This window comes from Strigops habroptila, chromosome 1, assembly GCF_004027225.2.
Source record: "Strigops habroptila isolate Jane chromosome 1, bStrHab1.2.pri, whole genome shotgun sequence".
NCBI classification, from domain to species: domain Eukaryota; kingdom Metazoa; phylum Chordata; class Aves; order Psittaciformes; family Psittacidae; genus Strigops; species Strigops habroptila.
The window spans coordinates 32,391,665-32,412,865 of record NC_044277.2 but is presented as its reverse complement, the minus strand read 5'-3'; the positions used below and the strand labels follow the sequence as shown (position 1 = coordinate 32,412,865).

The 21,201-nt window shown below is 40.0% G+C and overlaps 1 protein-coding gene across 7 annotated transcripts in view; it reads right to left on the bottom strand.

The window, feature by feature from the left end:
- STAU2 (staufen double-stranded RNA binding protein 2) overlaps window positions 1–21,201 on the bottom strand; it is a 170,634-nt gene that overhangs the window by 119,123 nt on the left and 30,310 nt on the right. The gene's annotated exons all lie outside the window — the stretch shown is intronic.

Sequence of the window (21,201 nt, the reverse complement as noted above, 5' to 3'; positions counted from 1 at the left end):
AGCCCGAGACTCAGAAAAAGCAGTTCAGTACAGATAATTAGTTCTAATCACTGTTAAAAGTATAATCTTTTAAGAGAACATTTCCAAAAAGTCCTCTAATTATATTCTACATAAGTGAGGGAATCTGCTTCATACTCTTTGCTCTGTAGTCTAGTCTGCCTGTGCTCCTTCCTCAAAGGCTTTTCTTACACACTGGAGATTAGTCCTTGGAAAAATATATACCTACCAGAAATGGTATTTCATTTATGGCAAATAACTTGTACATATTTTACAGCAATGTAAAAAAGCCCAGGATTCCAAAAGTGTGGGCAAAAGCTAGGTCCATCGCAACAAAACTAGAATCATATGAAGACAGAACAAAGTATTACATTTTCCTTCTTCCTCTTAAAGGATCTTTATTAAAACTTGTTCTCTCCATTTTCATCTGTTGACACAGATTTTTTTTTTTGTATGAAGACTTCCTGACTTTCCATTAATAATTGTAACTGATTTGTTTCAACTACCAGACAAAAAGGTTTTCAGATAGCAGCACACTTCAAACCCAAACAAGTGTGAATAAACACCCTAGTCTCAGTGTCCCCGAACTTTGTTCCTAATTCTAAAAATATGATTATTTGGAAAGGGCAAAACTGTACCACTGGCTCCAACAAGCCTCTGGCTATAGGGCCTTGGAGGCGTGAGCTAAGTTGCCTTTACGACATGCAAAAAGTGGGTATTTGCTTTCCTGTTTACAGTTTAACACAGTTACAGGGAATCATTAAGACCTGGAAATGCATTTGCTTATGTAACATTTTCATAAAATTATGGAATAACTCAGGTTGGAAAGGCTCCTGGAGGTTATCTGGTCCAACACAGCACTCAAAGCAGGGCCAAACTCCGAAGTTACACTTGTCTTGTTCAGGCATTGCCCAGGGTAATGTGGATATCCCCAAGGACAAGGATTCCACAACATCTCTGGGCAACCCATTCCAGTGTTTGACCACTCTTTCTGGAAGAATACTATAAAGGTCCTACACGCATAATGAAATTCAAACACCATGGTGCCATTCATTAACAAAGCAGCTGTCAAACCAAAGAAACAGCAACATTAATTTCTATCCCACTCCACCGTGTCCTTCATTGCTTCTGACATACAGCATTCACCTTCTGCCTCCCTCTGCTTCTAAAAGGTAGAAACACAATACACTATCAATGTGGCAAAATCCACAACAAAAAGGGGCTTGAGACTGCAATTTACCTCAAAAAGAATGCAATTTTTTTCAAGTGAAAGGCAGAATTTCACCCTTTCCCATCACTTAGGGAGTTTACATAAAATGCTTCCTATATCAACATTTTCCTTTGGTTTATTAATTTTATCGGTTTGCAATATTGTTTTAGGGAATATTAAAAAAATATTCAGGGAATATGCAGGCAATAGATGTAAATAATACCTTGAAGGAATTTAAATCTAAGAATCAGGAGCAGGCCTTTGACACCAAACATAGGTCAATCTATATTTCCAAAGCAAAAAATATTACACTTATTTAAAATAAAGGGAAAAAAATAATGAAAAGCTTCATTAGTATAGTCACCATCAACTCCACTTCTTCCATAGCTGACTTCGAGCTGTCTGTCCCCCGGCTCCTCTGCACTGCTAATGTGATTCCACTGGAAGTCTTCCCTTAGTTTACCACAGAAACACAGAATAGTTGAGGTGGGAAGTGACCTCTGGAGATCCCCTAGTCCATCCCCCTGGTCAAAGCAGGTCAGTTAGAGCAGACTGCTGCAGGTCAGTTAGAGCAGACTGGCAGTGCCACTCCTTCTTGGGTTTTGAGTATCTAAGGGTCACTGACTCAACAATCTGTCTAGAAACGTGCTCTTGTTTTTAACCACCCTCTGAGAAAGTGGTTAAAGTGTTTTCTTATGATTAAATGGAATTTCTTGTATTGCAGTTTGTGCCTTTTCCCCCAGATACCACTAAAAGGAGCCTAGCTCCATCTTCTTTGCTCATCCCCTTCATATATTTTGTACACATTCAAAAGATCCACCTGAGCCTTCTCCTGGCTAACCAGCCCCAGCTCTCAATCTCTCCTCAGATGAGAGATTCTGCAGTCCCTTAATCACCCTAGTCACCCTTCACCAAATTTACACTGGTATGTTCATGTCTCTCTTGTACGGGGGAGCCCAAAACTGGACCCAGCACCAGGGCTGAGTAGAGGGGAAGGATGACTTCCCTCAACCCGCTCACAAGAGTCTTCTAAATGCAGCCCAGAATGCTGTTGTCCGCCTTTGTTGCAAGGGCACATTGCTGGCTCATGTTTAACCATGAACCTCAGGTCCTTTTCTGCAAAGCTGCTTTCCAGACAGTTATCCTCCATTGTGCAGTGATGTATGGGGTTATATCCTGCCCAGATGCAGGGATTTGCATTTCCCTTTGCTGAACTGCATGAACTTACTGTCCACCCACTTCTCCTGCCTGCCGAGGTCCCTCTGGATGGCAGAGGAACGCTCTGGTGCATCAGCCACTCCTAAGTTTGTATCATCTGCAAACTTGCCGAGGGTACTCTCTGCCACATTATCCAGATCATTAAAGAAGATATTAAACAGTATTAGCTCCAGTATTGATCACTGGTGTATACCCCTAGTGACTGGCCTCCAGCTACACTTTGTGCCTGTCAGTTCAGCCAGTTTTCAAACTGCCTCACAGTCCATTTATCCAGCCCATACCTCACGAGTTTGTCAATGAGGGTAAGAGACAGTGTCAGAAGCCTTGGTAAAGTCAAGACAAATAGCATCTGTTCCTCTCCTCTCATCCACCAAGTTAGTCATTTTACTGTATAAGGCTATCAGATTGGTCAGGCACCATCTTACCTTCTTAAATCCATGCTGACTGCTTATAGTCACCTGCCATTCTTAATATGATCGGAAACAGTTTTCAAGATGATTTCCCCCATAATCTTCTCAGGGACTGAAGTAGGGCTAACTGACTTAATATTTTCCCAGATCCTTCTTCTTGCCCTTCACGAAAGCAGAAGTGAAATTTGCTTTCTTCCAGTCCTCAGAAACCTCCCTAATGACAGCAATCTTTCAAAGATAATCAAGAGTGGCATCACTATGACATCATTCAGCTCCCCCAGCACTCATGGATGCATCCCATCAGGCCTCATGGACCTGTCCAATTTGTTTAAATGTTCCCCAACCTGATCCTCCTCCATCAAGTGCTAGTCCTACCTGCTCCAGACTTTCCTGCTAATCTCATGGACGTGGGACTCCTGAAGGTCATTCTTACCAGTAAAGACTGAGATGAAGGCATTCTGAGTACCTCTATCTTTTCCATGATCATCAGGTCCCCTTGCACCACTCAACAGTGGGCCCTAGTCTTCCTTTTGCTGCTGTAGAAGCCCATCTTATTGCCCTTCAGATCCCTTTTGAGACTCAACTCCAGATGGACTTCAGTTTTCCTAATTCTGTAACTGCACACTTGTACAGTGTCTCTGCATTCATCTTCAGTCACCTCACCTGCGTCACAAATCCTGTCTGAGTTTAGAGAGAAGCTCCTTTTCATCCATGCAAGCTTCCTGCTGCCTTTGCTTGACTACTTGCATGTCGGGATGGACAGTTAAACCACTCTTAAGCTTGGAGGAGGTAAACCTTGACAAGTTTCCCTGGACGACTCCTCCTCATCAGTAGTGTATCCCCTGAGATTCTTCCAAGCAGGTTTCTGAAGAGACCTAAGTCTACTATCCTGAGGTCCCGTTTGTGATCTGTGATATTTGCCTTGTTCCCTCTTCTCAACATCCTGCCACTATCTCATGGTCACTGCACTGACTCCAACCTTCACATCTCTGACTAGTTCTTTGAAAGTGTGAACTCTAGCAGGAGTACCCATGCTCACTGATTCCTCAACTGCCTATGTCAGAATGTTGTCACTGGTGCACTCCAGGAACCTCCTGGATTGCTCGTGCCCTGCTGTGAGGCTGTTTCCTCCTGTCCTATCACTTGTTATTTGGGAGAAGAGACCAGCTCCTCACCCCATCCTCCTTTCAGGCAGTTATAGAGAGCGATAAGCCCTCTCCCCCCCGAGCCTTCTCTTCTTCAGACTAAACAACCCCAGTTCCCTCAGCCATTCCACACCAGACTCGTGCTCCAGACCCTTCACCAGCTTCTTTGTTCTTCTCTGGACCTGCTCCAGCACCTCAATATCTCTCCTGTAGAGAGGGGCCCAGAACTGAACACAGCATTCAAGGTGCAGCCTCACCAATGCGGAATACAGGGGGGATGATCACTGCCCTGGCCCTGCTGGCTACGCTATTTCTGATACAGGCCAGGATGCCATTGGCCTTCTTGTTCACCTGGGTACACTGCTGGCTCATGTTCAGCAGCCATCAATCAGCACCCCCAGCTCCTTTTCTACCAAGCAGCTTTCCAGCCACTCTTCTGACAGCGTATACCTCCTGCATAAAAGATCACTGTCTCCCCATCCCAGCTAGAGCTCTGGAACTGGATCTGACTCAAGGTCTCTTGAGGTACCAGGGATAGCTGCTCCAGATGGTGCTAGAACTGTGCCTTGAAATGCATCACCACCATTGCTGAGCACACACACGCTTTCCTCAGCAGAGTTTCTGGCTCCCTTCTGCATGAATCATTGTGTAAACTGCTGTATCTGCTGGCTGTCTCTGGGAGCAGTGTTCTAGGCCCTCCACTTACACGTGGTTCTCCCCAGTACCTGCTGAAAGGAAGACTGACTCACTCTGAAACAAAAGGTCAGCGCAACTTTTGATCAGGAGTAGCTGATAAAGCTGGTTGGCTGCTGCTACAGCTTGCTAGAAGCCACAGCCTCCTGCAATTATCCCTTCCCTGCAGCAACAGGTACCCTCAAAGAACTCCCAGGAACCCTCCCACTATCCCAGAAGTTCTCAGAAGATCTAGAGCTACAGCCTGGAAACTGCTGCCTCTGTTAGCTGCAGCTTAGCACAGGATAAGCTCTGTCATGCAAAAGCAGTAGACACCTTGATAGCACATCATACCTCATTACTTCACAATCCTCTTTAAATAAAACGAAAAGTAGTAGTGCTCTTAGCAATTACCTAGGTTTAGGGTAAATACAACATCCATCAGAAGTTCTTGTTTCTTATTGAGTTACTAGACCTACCTTTCTCTCCATTACATGCAAAGGAGGAAAGCACATGAACCTTAATTCACTTTATAAACTCAGATTCTACAACAGGCCCTCTTTTTTTGCCTCCCCCCTCCCCACCTTTTCTTTTAAAGAGTGTTTAGGGAGTTATTTATGTGATAATATGGAAAAATTATATTCAGCCTGTGGCTCTAGAGCCTCATGCAGCTCTTTGGCATTGGCAGAATGATTAGGCTTTTACATGGTTTTGATTAAACTTTTCTTGCTCTGCTTGGCCTCAAGCAGAGTTAGCAGAGCACTGATAATATGAACATCGCCAGGAAAGTGCAAAGGAGCACCTGAAATGCTCAGAAAATGAATTAAATCTGTGAGGATACTGGCTTCTCTAGAACATGGAGCATGTCAAACAGAAACAGAACATCCTCCTCTTTTCAGTGGTGAGGACAGAGTTGATATTAACAAAACCCTTAAAAGTGATCATATTATTACAGTCTGAAAGTACGGTGCAATGATTAAACTGAGTTTTAATACAGAATGATTCTGCATCCTGAAGACGGACACTCACGTAAGGAACAACTCCATGCAAATTTAAGATTATCTATCTGCTGCTGATCATTAACAAACCTTCCCAATATATAACATTTGAGTCACTAAAAAGGACTGAAAACATTAACAATCTTGGAAATATTTACATAGAATTTGCTGTTATTATGCAACAACATATTAGCACATTTTCCATCACAAGAATTCCTACACATCAGTCCTATGCTCCTTTACCCCTCTGACACTGTTCAGCCACAGAACTGAAACAGTCAGGATTTCCAACAGCAACACTTCTCAAACACACTCATTAGGTTTCTGAAAGTTTTAAAACTACCTACATTTAAAGAATACACAGCTCTTTGCATTCTACATGGCAGCTACAAAGGCTAAAATTTTCTTTTAGATAAAATTCCTACGTAAAAAGTATTCCCAAGTGATATTGGCACACTCCTCAGGACATACGGACAGACACAGCCAACTGACAGATTACAAAACCAGAAGACAAGAAAAGGACGTATGAAATGATACATTCAATTGGAATGAAAAAAAAAAAAGTGATAAAGGATAATACTGTAACAACCAGTCACATATAACCTATTAAAACAAGTTAATTTCTATCTGGCTTTTCTGGACATTTGAGATTCTTAAGAAGATCCCTCAGAAAGAGGTCTGGAAAACAGGTTCTCTTTATTCCCTCTAAGTTTCATAGCTTCAGAAATCTACTTTTTAGCTAATGTTGTTGGTATCACTTTAGAATAGTCAACCTGAAAAAGGATATTTGCTCTATGACTGTGACCTGGAATGCCAAGTTTCAGCAATGAGCAAATATTTACAACTAGTTATAAACCACTAAAAATAGGGGTTCATAACAGAAATGCTGACAGACCTTAACTAAGTTGGTGTGAGCGGGCGCCACTATAATTAACTAAATCACCAAGGTCTGTTGACAATTAGAAAACTCATTTTGGTTTGCCACAGAGACAAACAAAAATTCTGTTCATTATAATTTTACTGGAATATGATGTCATAACATGTAAGCATACTGAAACAATCTGCTGCTTTTCTAGCCAAAATATTAATTGCATACTAAGGAGCCCTTGGGGCCTCTTCCTTTTTGGCCATCAAATCCACACACACAAAGACAAATAAAGTGCATACGTTATGCGTTCATTCTGCATTTCCTGCATTTCTCTGGATTCCTCAATGGCATAAATGTTTCGATAAATATTGTTACTTTATTCTTAGAAGGGGGGGAAAAAAACAAGTGCAAGCTGCAGCTCACGGGAACCAGGAGATTTATTTAGATTTAGCCTCCTTTTCACTGTTAAAAACTCCAGTGAGATTTTCTCTAAATTCTAATGGCAAATGTATTCTTCACCTATGTAAAAAAGAACAAATAAACCCAATTACTTCCCCACTACATAAGTGTTATAGGAAGTATTACCCCATTCCCATTTCATAATGCAAAGTGAAGAGGAATAGGGACCATTGTGGCTAAGATGAGGGCCGCTAAAACACAAGATGGCATGGGAAAGTCATTCTTCAGATGTCACATCTGTGCTGAAAGGGTCATTTTCTGTGCTTTTTCCCCTGGCTCCTTTTCCATACCAACCCAATCAAGCTGGCAGCCCTGCTGAGACTGCTTAACCAGGAAAATGATGTGAGCTTCGCAAGTGGAGGGATAAAGAGCCACAGACTGCGCAGGGGAGTAGGAAACGGCATTTGCTGTGAACAACTTTTTCTCCACAACATTTGGAATTCCTCTAGGGGAGCAAGTTGCTTAGTGCAGCTGTTCCCTGGCCATGTCCGATTTTTCTAAGCAGTCCATTAGCCACGTGCATTTCTTACAGATGTGAGCTCTATGTTTTGAAGAAGGAAACATCCAGTATAGCCACTTTTGTCTTCATACAGTCCACCTCCTGGTTCTTTCAGCAGGTCCACAACACCACCTGGGAACAAAGAGGCTCTCTTTTCCAAGTACTCCTTTTGAGAACTACAGTCCATTATCCCTGAATCAGTCTGGCTGTCCTCTTCTAGATTACCCTCACATCCTCCAAAAGCACTCTTAATGTAAAGGGAGCAAGACAAGGTACTATGTAGCGTTTTTAGCCACAGACATCCCGTATCAGATGGAAAGATAATCTGAAATTTCTATTCAGCTGATTTATTTAAATAGCCTATGACTGTTTTCACTTTTCTAATGTTGACCTCCCCTCAGCTGCACAGACAAGATTTTAAAAAATGAAAAATCATGTATACTTGTCCCAGATCACCCTTCATTAGAAAGATGGTTTTAAACTATAATCTGAATCTTTAGAAGTTTAAAATTAATTAATTCTGAATTATTCAATATTTTTTCTCTATATAGTATTGGCTATGATCAGTTTATGAAACCAATTTTGACCTAGTTGTAGAAAACCACTAAACAATAGAATGTTTAATTGACCATGTAAGAATTTTAAAGAATAACCATGTGATGGAAATGTATTAACAGAGAGAGATTCAAAAGCAGCTGTAATTTTTTAAAAAATAATGAGAAAACATAACAAAGATGCTTCCCATTTTAAGACATAGAAACCCTAAACCCTTTCTATTTCAAATGTAAGAATGTAAGCAAATCCTGCATTAAACACTCAAGATCCATGATTTGCAGGCAACTGTATAGTGCAGTCTTCTTTACCTATTAAGGTCTATTAGAAAACAGTGCTTCTACTGGAAGGATGATCTAGACACTGAGTTCATACTTTGGAATCTCCTAATACTCAGCTCGGCTATACTTTTACATTTTATTTTGTGTCAATACTGTCCTTTAGCTTATATAGCTCACTTACTTTTTTGTTATATTTACCTTCTAAGCTGAGCTTTCCTATTCCCGCTCAGCCTTTTTTTTTTGCAAGGGAACAAGTCAAGGTAGTTTAGAAGTCTTTTGTACAAAAGGCTACCCACTATCCTGATAATCCTTCATAGCCCTTCCCTGTACTTGCTGCTGTTCTTAAATATGAGAGTCAAGAATGATAGAAAATATACTGTATGAGAGGCTAACAGTGTTCTGTGTATTAGCAATATTTATAGATCTTTACCGGAAATATCTTGCTCAACCCCTCTTAAAAATCACATTTGCCTCTCCTCTGGTTCAATCATATCAGTTGTTCTTAGTTAATCTTGCAAATAATTAACAATATTAGACAAAACTCCTGTTCTGTGATTTCCAACTGAATAACCCTCAGGTGACAACAGAGTTAGTAATACTAGTGCCTACGGTCTTCATTTTACATTTCATACTGGAAAGTCTAGTCTCATCCCATTTCTAGCGCGTCAGTCCCCACGACCATCCAACTCTTCCTGCATATCTTGACCTTCCTGTGTAGCAATGGCACCTTCTACATCGCATGAACATTTTCCTACTTTTTGTGCAAACACCTTTAACAAATAAATTAAAAAGGTTGATTCTAAAACTGGATGTATTTAATACATCTTCCTCCAAGTTTGACTTTTAATACTGCTGATTATATTTCTTCTCATTTCCCACCTTGCATTTCTTACACAAATCCCCATTTCCTTCACTTTAATGAAAACAGTATCCTTATCTAATGCTATAAAATGATTAACTGAATCTCACAAATATAACATTTGCTTTACTCTCTTTACCTAAAAAATGAGTTAACACATAACATGCAAGGTTAACACGTTTGCCAGACACAATCTACCTTTAGTATACAGTAACTTCGTAGTGAGTTTTATCCTTTTTTACTTGCATGTCTTTCTTTACACTTTCTTTTAAACTTTGTGCTGAGTCTGTGAATATTTCATGAAGTTAATGATGATTCCCTTTTTTTTTTTCTTCTTTTCCTGGGCTAGAGACTATGCAGTTCCTTCAAGCAGTATGACTATCTTAATCAAAAAAATTGACTCATGTTTTCACGATCACAATACTGAAGCATTCCTAAGTAAAAAAACAAAAGGGAGGGGGATTCAGTTTAACATAACATTATCTAATGTGGAATCTTTCCAGGAGAATTTGTGATGACAAGATGATAACATTGCCACATCACTGTATCTCTGAATTCCAAGTTGCTCAATACAGACATTTGACTGTAATAAATATTTCAATATTTACTCTCTACACGTACCACTACTTTGTTTACCATTTGCAGCAAATATGTACATCAACAAGTAAAACACTTGCCCCTCAAAAGTAATCAGAAAAAAACCAACAGAAAACTACAGACATTTTAAGTTAAATACTTTAACAGTCACAGATTAAGCTAACAAGTAATACAGCAAACATATTGAGCCAGCTATGTAGCACTAATTATAGAGAGATGCTTCCATGCGCAGTAAGTTCAGATCTCTCCTTCCACTTTTATTGCTCTCTCTCCTTCAGTATAAAGCCTTAAAGTTTAGAAGTAGCAATTTTCAAAGTGCCAAAAGGGTCTCAAAACCAGCCCAAATATCTTAAAAAAAAAAAAAAAAAAAAAAAAAAAAAAGAGAAAAACTAGTGCAAGAGAAAAAGAGGAAAAGAAGGAAAAGGCTAAGAAGAATAAAAGGGGAAAAAAAACTAGGGAAAAGAAGATAATGAGATGAACTTTCCAAAGTACTGTACACTGCAGACTAAGAGAGAAAAAACAAATGAAAAACAACAATCAAAATCAAGAAGAGAGCACAGAACAAAATGTTATGTGCTTCTGAAGAAGTATTTTTATCTGTCAACTGAATAACTAAGGAACGAAAATGGTCAACACAATTTCAACTCATTCTTGACTGCAAAAATAGCATTAATAATATAAGAACATAACAAGAATACTGCCTCCAGAGTTTAAGGCATTGGAAAATGTGAAGTGGACAATGTTGTAATGGAGATGGGGGGTGGCAGGGAGAAAAAGATAAATACAAGGAAAAAGGAAATGTTATCTTCCATGCCATAAAAACAAGTACAATGAGAATAAAAGGGAAAACATAATGAAGCTGTGATGTACACTGTATACTTAGAGGTTAAAGCAGACATCCAGAAGACAAACATCTCAAAGTCTTATCTACTTCAGCTCATAAAATTTCCCATGAACTGTATTACTCACTAATCTTTACAAGCATGCAGAGTGGTTACTGAGAATGCTGTCCAAATATCCATTACAGTAAAAGAACATAAACAATGTTGCATATCTGACTACAACATCATTTTCTGTCTACATAAGAAACTCACATAAAAAAAAAAAAAATCATGTCACTTGTCACCTAGAGACTAAGCAAATGAAATAATAAAGTACCTCATTTAATTTTATCATATATTTATACTGGTAATATAATGCTAATAAAAATGTTACTAACAAAATCATCTCAGGCCTAGGACTTCATAGGAATTAATTAACCTAAAATTCCACAGAGGAAGAAGGCCCAAGAAAGCTCACAATGTGAGTCTTACCATCCAAATTAACTTAAATTGAAATAACTAGTGTGTATTGGGCTATATCCTGTTCTCACCTGGAGGAATGTAAACGTAGACATTTAATTGCATTATCCTGAGTAAAAAAAAATAACTTGTAATTTTAAACTTGGCAAGTAAGGGATTAAAAGAAAGAACAAACTGCAAAACCACACTTAATTTCAGCTTAATGAGCCACCTCTCAGCAGCTGAGTGCAGTTAACTGAGGATGCACTCTCCTACCTTGCTACTTATCATCTTTGCATCCTATGAAAAACTACTATCATGGCCAGCTACAGCTTCTGTCCAGAAAACTTCCCATCTGTGCCATCAGACTTGCAAAGAAATTAAATGTGAGAGAGAGAGAGCTTAGTCAATTGGAAAGGGAGATTTTGTCTTGCCCCACACTGAAAATAACACTGATGGTCTTACGAAGAAAGCTTTATGTACACCTGTGAAGGGAAGGCAAGGGAAAGGATCTGTTAATCTATCATAGTGAAGTCTAAAGAGGCAAAAAGGTCAGGAACTAGAAAGATGAGTGAAGAAGTCTTTCCGTGCTTTAATTCCTTTCTACTTGAAAGCATAAAAAGAGCAGATTTCCTAGGGAAACTTGTTCATGAATAGCAGATACGATACTCTTTCAATATTCACACTTTAATGGACGTAATGGATTTACACCAATGTAAATAAGACAACTAAATATAAATAAATTGCTAATAAAAATGTATAAGCGATGCAATGAGGGTGCAGTAGTAGCAGCCACCAATGTACAGTGACTCACCTTAGTTGGTCCACTGAATACAATTAGGTACTGAATATTAATGCAGGAAAAAACTTAAATCATGTTGGATCAATATACTACAATATAAGGTTGCAAACTTAGGAAATGTATGTAAGATAGAGGGAACTGTATTCTAGAAAGCAGGGACTCCAAAAAAGACTTGGAGGACAGAGACACCAAGGACTGTTAGAATAGAATCACAGAATCGTTTAGGTTGGAAAAGACCTTCACAATCATCAAGTTCAGCTCCTTCGGTACCCTCGAGTGGATCCCACCTGGCCCCATAGACTTGTGTATGTCTAAGTGGTGTTGCAGGTCACTGACCATTTCCCCTTGGATGATAGGGGTTTCATTCTGCTCCCAGTCCCTATCTTCCACCTCAGGGATCTGGGCACCCTGAGAAAAAACTAGTCTTACTATTAAATACAAAGAAGGCTTTAAGTACCTCAGCCTTTTCCTCATCCATTGTCACCGTTTCCCCCCGCATCCAATACAGGATGGAGATTCTCCTTAGCCCTCCTTTTGTTGCTAATATATTTATAGAAACATTTTTAATTCTATTTTACAGCATTAGCCAGGTTAAGTTCTAGTTGGGCTTTGGCCCTTCTAATTTTTTCCCTACATAACCCCATGACATCCTTGTAGCCCTCCTGAGTTGCCCGCCCTTTCTTCCAAAGGTCAGAAACTCTAATATTTTTCCTGAGTTCCAGTCAGAGCAATCTGTTCAGCGTGGCCAGTCTTCTCCCCTACCAGCTTGTCTTTCATCATATAGGGATGGCCTACTCTGGTGCCTTTAAGATTTCCTTCTTGAAGCATGTCCAGCCTTCCTGGACTCCTTTGCTCTTCAGCACTGCCTTCCAGTGTCAACCAGGCTCCTAAATAGGCCCTAGTCTGCCCTCCAGAACTCCAAAGTAGCCGTTCTGCTGAATCCCCCTCCCTTACTTCTCCAAGAATTAAAAACTCTATAATTTCATGATCCTTATGCCCAAGATGGCCTCCAACCATCACATAACGCATAAGTCCTTCCCTGTTCATGAACAACAGGTCCAGTGGGGCAACTTCCCTAGTTGGCTCACTCACCAGCTGTGTCAGGAAGTTATCTTCCACACACTCCAGGAACCTCCGAGACTGTTTCCTCTCTGCTGTATTGTATTTCCAGCAGACATCTGGTAAGTTGAAGTCCCCCATGAGAACAAGGGTTAGCGATTGTGAGACTTCTCCCAGCTGCTTACAGAATATTTTGTCTGCCTCTTCATCCTGGTTGGATGATCTATAACAGACTACTACTATCTGCCTCTTCCTGGCCTTCCCCCCGATTCTTACCCATAAACACTCAAACTCTATAGTCACCACCATTAAGCTCTAGACAATCAAAACATTCCCTAACACACAGGTCTACCCCACTGCCTCTCCCTCCTTGCCTATCCCTTCTGAAGAGTTTAACCTCCTTCTGTTGTGTATCCAAAACGGTTATTATGACTTTTGACTTAGTAAACAAAGTCAGTATAGAGATTACCTTTACTGAATGGAACTAAGGTTCAGCTGCTGATGTTCACCTCCTTAAGAATTCCCATTTCTGTTTCACTGATACTAATGTCAGACTTGAATCAGTAAGGTGACTGATTTTCCCCTCTCTTGTCTAAAAGCTAAGAGTTTTGGGTTGGATTTTTTCCAGAGATGATATCCCTTTTGATCCCAATACTGAGGGATTCAGCCCTATTTCAGTGAAACAAATCACCCAAACAAATCGTGGTGCCAAAGTATCTGATGCTGTGAACGCAGCTATCTTTTCTGTGAAAATGACCAGCTTCAACTGGCATGCCTCTAAGATATCCTAAAAAGACAAGCAGATCTTCAGATGACCCTGCTAATTAGCATTTCGGAAGAGATGTTAACTATATTTTCTTTCACAGAAAGAGCCACCAATATCATGACTGTAGACAAGACTTGAAGAGAAACTGTAACACAGTAGTTGCTGGTGAGAAGTTCTGCATTCAAACTCCATATAGTCTGTCATAAAAGAATCCTGAAAACCCTTCTTAAGAAAATGTAATACTTCCTCAAATCTGTGGTAGAACTTCCAGTTCAATAGAGACAAAGACCTTGGACTAGGAGAGAGTACAATTCCAATCAGATCTTACTGAGTTATAATCTGTTAAAAATTAGCCAACGAAGCTTCTTTCTGCTTGCTTCCCTCAGGAAACTTACAAGACCCTCTAAAACTAATGTTTGAGCTCTAACAGCAGTTCACCTGTGCAAGTACCCAAAAAAGCAGGCAAAGGAAACAGAATGTATTTACTGGTAACCAGTGTTCAGGTTCTGGACACAGCAGAAAGACCGTACCAAGAAAGGATGCCACCCAGGCTAGCCTCCATTGAACACACTATGTCACATCTCTCTCGACTGAAATATCCACAGTTCAGCAGAAGTACAGCAAAAAAATAAGAGTTAATAAAAAGCTAACTACGGAAAGAAAGAAACACACCCAAAATGTTCCTGCTCCTGAAGGAGCATTCTGAATCAGTGCTTATGATTATACACACCAGCAATGCCAGTCTTCTGTCCAATCCTGAAAGTAAAGCTGCCTTAAAACAACGAGATCTAGAGAAAGGACACCCAGTGAGTAAAGCCAAGAAACTGAAGAGATTCACAAGTTTCTAGGGCAGGCTGTTGGCTCTGAAAATCTTTGAATCAGAATGTTTACAGGAACTCTCCCAAGCTGAAGAGCAGTATTGAAAGACAGACATTCAGAAACCAAAGATGAAGAGGATCTGTATTTCACTTCTTCATGCTTTCAGCCTAAGTGAGGACAAGACAAGTCATGGCTGAAACTTGGAGAGAGAGATCTGGAGCCACATGTACCTTCTCCAGAGCAAAGAAAGATCTGAGGAAGTTGACAATCAAAAGAAAAGAACCCTGTCCACCAAAAGAAGCTTCAGAAGAAATATCCAAAATGTGAGACAAGGACCACAAAAGGACAGGGCAGTCCTTTTAGAGCAAGAAAGCAAGTAGTCTGGGGAGGTCACTATATCCTGAAGGAAAATGAAGACAAATATTAAGAGAAGAATAAAGTATTAGGGCTTAGGAGCTCCTCTATAAATAGGGTCAAGAGCTCATTGACAAAATTATTTAATCTTGAGTGAAGACAGTTTAGAACGCTGCAATAGCGTAAAATGCCATGCCTTGCATATCACATTTTAGTCAAGAAGAGTGATGAAGCATCTAGAGGCTCTATAGCTAAGGCTAAAAAGATTTTAATGATACAAGGTAAGTGACTTGACTTGGAGAACGAAGAAACACTGTACTGGGAATACTACCCAAAAAGCTTGCTCTTTGTTCTGTCAGCTTGATTTTTAGCCTACATGACATTATTTTAACAGCTGTCAATGTAATATTGTAAATACACTTAAGAGTATGTATTTTATTGATCCCTGATAGGTTAAATGCACCCATTAATGCAGTGGACGGGTATGTCAGAAGGATTACATGCATGCTGTGCCAGGACACATCACCTAACACCATCTTGTGAGCACTGTGGAAATACCCCATAACAGGGTGAGGGGACTGCAGAAAAATCACTTCGGACAAAATTTAATGGAGTCTATAGATTCCACAGCAGAATCTGGGGTTTCTGATCCCAGATACTCCATGTATTTTTACGATTTAAAACACTGTAGAAATTAAACATTAGCTGTCAAAAATTTTATTGAGGAATAAATATCCTCTGTCCTTTAAGGAATTTTTATATTGTTTTTAAGCCAACTATACTAATCACCGTTGTCTAAACTGATAGCTACTGGCAATGGCAAAGCTCATCACCTGCAAGCTCCCTTGCCACTGTTCTTTTGGGAAAACTATCGTAAGACAAACAGATGTTTCTGCTGTTTTAAACCAACAGGAAATGGACTGACTTTCTCCCTTTTCCTTTCCTAGAAACAAATACTAGCAAAGAAAAATCCTAGTGCAGCTGTACTCAACACTTTCCTTATAACAATATGTCTGTGTGGGAGGCAGGCAATGACTGGGAACAAGCAGGCCAGGGGAAGTGAAATGCAGCATACAGAAAATGAACACAAAGAATTCATTTGAAAGTCTGCGAGCGGATTATTACACTATCACACTGATACACCAGCAGGGTAGTAGCAGTGTGATGTACAAGACTTTAAGCTACAATCTGAATCCTACCTCAACTGATAATGTACAAAACTGAATCAACTATCAGCTAACAATCTCAGTCCCTTCCAACTGAATACATATTCAAACCATCAGAAAGCTTGATTAATATGCACAGACTGCAGGTTTGGTGGCCGAGCTGCAGCCTCATCTTTAAGGAAAAGTCTTTAGGTCAAGGCTGAGCAATGAAATAATACAGTGAAATGCAGAATTCTCACTATCTTTCCGTGGATAAACCAAACACTTCAATTTTCACTGCTCATAAATTGGCACCTTTTACTCACACTAGATTTACATAAAAAGGGGATAATGTCATTGAAGTTCCTGCATTCCAGCCTCAATCATAGGGAAAGAAAACCTGAAGAAAAAGATGAAAGAAAACTTTGCAGCAAACCCAGTTTTAATTGATTTATGCTGTAATTAAGACATTTTAAAGTAATGAAAAGCTTCAGAATAGGAAAAGGCAACTTTTGAAAGTGCTTCTGCTGTGAGACTCTTTACAACAAAACACAAATTCATGCTGCCATCTAATGGTCTAAACCAGCCCTTTCCAGCTGAACAATCAAATTGCTAATCCGAACGATCACTTGCATTATTCTTAGGACTATTCTTTCTTTCCCTAAATTTTAACTCTCCGAAATCCGTACCTGCTGTTCAGAATGAAATTACAGTGTATTTAAGGAGATATAATCTATTCTAACCAAACTCTTAATTTCTATTTCCAACTATTTTTTAATATTTCTCCCAAAAGGGTTTTTGACCATTTGTCCAAAAGGCTGGGAGGAAGGCAAGGAATGCAGAAAGGCATTTTCTCAAAGTCAAGTCAGTAAACATCTTTATCGTCACACCTCTTAATCCATAAAATGCAAATTTTAAGGACAAAATTTTGCAACACTGACTGGAAATGCAGACAAACCACCTCCGACTTTTCCTGGCCTTTTTTAGTAGAGGGATGTTGCACCCTATGGCTGAAGTCTGAAGCCGACAACTGTAGCAAGGTAAAAAACCCAGTGCCACCCCACACCACTCCTAACCAAGGGAGTTCTTCTCTTGTGACTAACACAGCTAAACACAGCAGGCTTCAGAACTGGGGGACCACTCCACCTGGGGAGCAAGGGCACTGGTGTCCACAGCCTAACAGCTTTTTGCAGCACAGCACTGTTTTGTTCAACCAAAAGCATTTCAGTAGCTGCATGCCTGCCTCTCCTTAGTACTATTATTACCCAGATATGCCGCTAAAGAGTTTGCTCTTCTGACGCTTTTTTTCTCCCCCCTCCCTGGGAAGAGATTATTATCTTTTTCCAGTCCTTCCACTGCAATAGTCAAATGACGCCCACTATAGCATTCATAAAATTAATACAAATCAACATTCTTAGGATTATTTCTCGAGTAGGATTCAGCTCAAGATCAGATGCCTGAAGGTACTTAGTTAATGTGTAGAAGCTAAGTTGCTATTATAGTGAAGCTCTGGAGAGATCCATATGAAAGGTAGACATCCCAGTTTATGGCATGACAAAGAGCATTCTAGACCAGCGACTGCTCTGACTGGACCTTCTACTGGTTAGAATGGGAAACTGGGCTTCTTGTGACCAGGCAGAAACTATTTGAGAGGCACCTGAGCTTTGCTCCAAATCTCAACAGCACTGTGAAGAACAGCATCTAGCTGGCCAAAGACAAGCACGCAGTACCAGCTGAGATGCAGTCATGTACCTAAGACATCCGCTTGATGTGACACAGGACTGATCCATGAAAAGCACAAGTTTCCCATGAATAGTTGGAGTTCTGGTGGATTATATGAAATGGTGTGATAGCTGGACCCTACTTTTAGGGATTCTTTCAATTGTCTAAACTTAGCTACATGGGGCCATTTGAAATGCCCTAGGGTATCTTGCCTGGCCTTCAGCTGCCACTCTAGCAAAGGTCTCCTCTAGGTCTTCTGCCAAATTCACTGTTCCCACGTTGATGTCTCAAACACCCTACAATGTCTCAAGGGGCGCTAGAAGCCTATGTTTAGGCAACTTAATGTCCTTACATCTGCCACAGTACATATACTCGGGGAAAAAAAATGTGCTTTGTACACAGCTGCACATAAAATCCTCCTCTGCTGCAGGAAGCCTCAGCAGAAAGCCCCAAATAACTGGAATTCTGCAACAGACAATAGGCTAATCATGTGCCTAGAGTCATGAAAAGACCTCATAGAATAATCTGGACTTTACCTTTTCCAGGCTACTGGCTGATCTAGTCAATACTAGATCAAAGTCTTCCACATCCAACAACACTTTACATTATGTATTGGACTATTTGTGCCTCAAATGGATGAGGATCTCCATGCAGAGAGAAGTCTCCTGCTAGACGGTAAACAGGGTGCTCAGGCAGTGCAGAAGGACTTCTAAAGACCAGAAAAATTTCAGACTTCATTCTCTTTCTGTAAATTAGATAACTGGGTTGTATAATTGTAGGTGTATTTCTGGAGACAGTCTCAACAGATTTTACATTGTCTCCTTCAGTGCAACCCACTCACTTCAAAATTTGGCTTCTAACAGCTGTTCTTCTGGCTAGATTTTCCTTTCTTCCCCACGGGACTACATAATTTCTGTGAAACAAATGAAGTTGGGTGAGGATTTAGATTGCATTGCTAAGCACTCATGTCAAGTAACACTAGCCTCAAATTTGTTCCCTTTGATACACATATTTAATCTTTAACTTCGCATTCATAGGAGAAACAAACTTTTCATTTTATTCTGTTCTTTCACCGCACAATCTTTTATTAATATGATGTGACAAGTTCAGTAATTTATACCATAATCACACAGTCTGTTCTCTTTTTGATCACTAGTCTGGGCAACATATTGATCCACTATGAAGATAGCAGTTGCAGATGTAGTTGGCCAAAGACCAGTCCTTAAACTTCCTTTTACTATACCTCATTTTTAAAGTGGTGAGTCAGTATTCAGGTCACTGGTCCACAGGGCTGATATACATAATTTCATAGAATCATAGGAGCACCTAAGCCTAAGCAAACAGTCCCATGCACCAACGCAGTACCCAGGAGGGGAGCTTCCTGCCTAGTAGGTGGGAACTACACGTCCATGAAGGGTGTTCCTGTGCTTCTTGGCCAGGCAGCTTGGCTGGCTCCAGCAGAGGCAAGGATGTGCTGTTCTCTATTTCTCCAAGTTTGGCCTTGCAAACAGTACTGTAAATAAGCTAACATCAAAGAAATATGCACTGAGAATGACAGGGCTGTGAACAAAAAGAAAAGGAGGAATGATCTGTGCACTCTTGCCCATGCACTAAGGTGATAGTCTTTTTGGTCTGCAGTATACAATATACATGCAGGAAAAAGCAACCATATACAAAATTAACATGAAAGGCTTAATGTAGCAAAACCTGCCAAAGTGCACAGAAGCTGTAGTTTGTCTCAGGGACCCCACCACTTTGCGTGACATGCTTATAGAACCATCACGCCATCCAAATTCCTCAAAACCAAGCAAGAAACTGCTTTAATTACTTCATGTCCATTCTTTAGCTTGTCATTGTTTTGTATTTTCTTTGTTCCTATACTTCACAAGTGGTTTTAATTTTGAAAGCCTTTTTTTTTTTTTTTTTAGTAAAGGTTTTTCAAGCTTTCAAGATTGCAGTGAGACACGTTTTGAGGAATTTTATATCATAAGCAAATAGCTTCTGAATTCTCCCAGAAACAAAGGGTTGAGTTCTGTGATCTCTTTAACACTACTTTCCATACTAAAACATCAAAAGCTGCTGTTCAGTTTCTAGTGGGTTTATGCCTTGGCTTAAAACACTCACTGTGGGAAAATCTGCAAGATATAATTTCTGTTTTGTCACTTACAGACATTCTATAATTGAAAATACTGTAGGACAATTTAACTTCAGGAATGACTCTCTTCAATTCTAATCGAAGAAAAGATAGCTTAAAATAAAACAAGCATTCAATGGTGACAAGGCAAGTTGGATGAGTCTGTAGTCAGAATCAACATCTTATTTTATTGTTTAATTGCTGTAATTTTAACAATCATGAACAAGCCAACTGCATACTCAGGGATGCGAGGGAATATGGGTTCTAGCACTGGCTACAAATATGAGTAATATGCACGTTTCATCCTCAGCTCTGCCAATATTTCTCAAACTTGAGCTGCTGTTTCCAGGCTTGGCCTCTTCTGAGTAGAGTGCCAGTTCTACTGAACTGTGCCAAATGCTGTGCCAACAAACATGAAACCTGATCAGTTAGTAAACAGACCCTGAAAGCATCAGCACCTCCTTTCCCACAGTTGGTTTGTAAAGCTCTTAGATAAAAGAAGCCATGCAAAATGCAATGTTAACCATTTTTAGCTTTTCTGTAATATATATTGTTTGAACTGAAAGGTCCTCATGCATCTTTGTTGCAAAATTGCTCAAAACTCCAACTTGTGAGCCTTTAAATTGGTATAAACCAGTATAATACTGGTAAATTTTGAGTGCCAAAACAGAGGTTTTTTTCCTTTATTATCATCTCTGTTAGCAATATAGAAACCTTTGTTAAGTAAAAAGCTGTCTAACATAGCGGGATTCAGGGCTGACAGCTTTTTTAAAAGCTCTGCCTTATCAGAGGTCATCAAGCTTCATAGTACCAAATTTGCATGGATTTTACTTGAATAAAGACAATCCAGAGAGGACTCCCAAGCTGTCTCATCAGAGTGAGATGAATAAAGTCTGATGTTCTTATCTGTATCATGAAATGAATTGCAGTATACAGATATCCAACCTGTCAGAGACCTAAGCTGATAACTTTGCATGATTCAGTGCAGCATCACACAGACTTTACCAGGGTCAAGATGCAGTGTAATAGCAATGACCCAATGCTGTTAACAATCTAGCAAGTATAGCATTCACTAGCTTGAGTGAAGAGCCAGGTTAACACATCCATACCTCACTCACTCCTAAGCTCGACTGTGTTTTATCTATTTAACTACCCCTAAGGGGAGAGCAGACTTGCCCTCCACTTCCTAACACAGCACAGGAAGAGATTTACAAAGCTAATACCTTCCCCTGGTACTACATGCTGTCTTAAATGCCTTACCCTCTGCCGCGCTGTTTTGCATTTGCAATTCTGTAGCCTGTCTTCCACTTGCAGCTCTGCAACCCTTCACCTAAGCTGCCTGGCCAGTGCTTTTC